Source organism: Dama dama, chromosome 23 (genome assembly GCF_033118175.1).
Source record: "Dama dama isolate Ldn47 chromosome 23, ASM3311817v1, whole genome shotgun sequence".
Classification (NCBI taxonomy): domain Eukaryota; kingdom Metazoa; phylum Chordata; class Mammalia; order Artiodactyla; family Cervidae; genus Dama; species Dama dama.
The window spans coordinates 34,245,506-34,246,752 of NC_083703.1; positions in this window are offsets into that span (position 1 = coordinate 34,245,506).

Consider the following 1,247-nt stretch of genomic DNA (forward strand, 5'->3'; position numbering starts at 1 on the left):
AGTTCCATAGTACTTGTATACAACTTATTATAAATAAATACTCATTTATCAGAGTGTGTACTCAAATGTTACATTTGCTAGGGGTCTGTAACTGTTGTCTCAAAGTACAAGACACCATTCAGTCCCCTGTGATTGGGCACTTAGGTTGTTTGCCATTTTTTCTGTTTGCCATGTTCCTGGCTTAGCTTTAGGGGGTGGATTCTTAGGAGTGGAAATGCTTATTCAGAGAACCTGTCCATTTTAAGGGAGTGTTTTATATTTATTTATCGCAAATTGCCTACAGTGACTTAGGAAATCTGTTATTAACTATTGTGCTTACCAGCATCCTTCAGAGTGTTCTCCCCCAGCCCTGGGTCTGTCTTCATGTGAATTCATATGCCTGCTGGAGGAGAGGACCGTGGTCTGTCTGGGGCATTTCTGGAGCCCAGGGGCCCCAGGGAGGGCAGTTCTGGACAGGAAGCCTGGGTGACCTCAGACAGTGGCCCCCATTGGCATCCTTTGCCTCAGGCCCTTCCTGTTCTGCCAGGCTGACTGTCCTGGCCCCGGGTGGTTTGGGGGGCAGGTGCAGGATGGCGTGGGGATACAGTCACCTCCCTCAGAGGTGGGAGTGGAGCCAGCCAGGGAGGTTCTGTTGCTGGAAGCTGTCTATGGGATGGTAACTGTTCACGTGCCGCGGTGTCCAGGGATCAAGTGATCAAGTGCCGGGGCAAAGAAACCTCCTGTTCTTAGACCACAGGGAAAGCATTTCCTTCCCTCTGGACCCCTCGCAGGAGGACAAAAGCAGACCTTGCTGAATACTTTGGCCCTGGCATTCTCCCTGGCTCCCTCCCTCCTCTGTCTGTCTTTTTGCTAACAAAAGTAGGGCTCCCCCTCAGAATCTGGAAAGCCAGATTTCCCAAGTGGGGTGACCCCACACTAAGGTGGCGGCATTTTCTTTTGCATCTTTTGGTCCCCTAAGCCGGCACATGGAGCTTGTTTCTCTGTCCGGAGGCTCTGTGCCCAGGAAGGGGATTGGTGATCTGACACAGGATTCAGACCAAAGCATTGAAAGTGGCTGCTGGGGGAGGCAGCAGCCTCACACACTGCAGGCGTGGATGGCCTGGATTCCCTGGGCGGTGGGGGACAGTGGTGTGGTAGCACTTTGGCACCACCTGTCACCACGACGGCACCCACCAGCGTGCAGGGAGTGGTGGTTGTTCATCACTCAGTTGTGTCCGACTGTGCGACCCCATGGACTGCAGGATGGA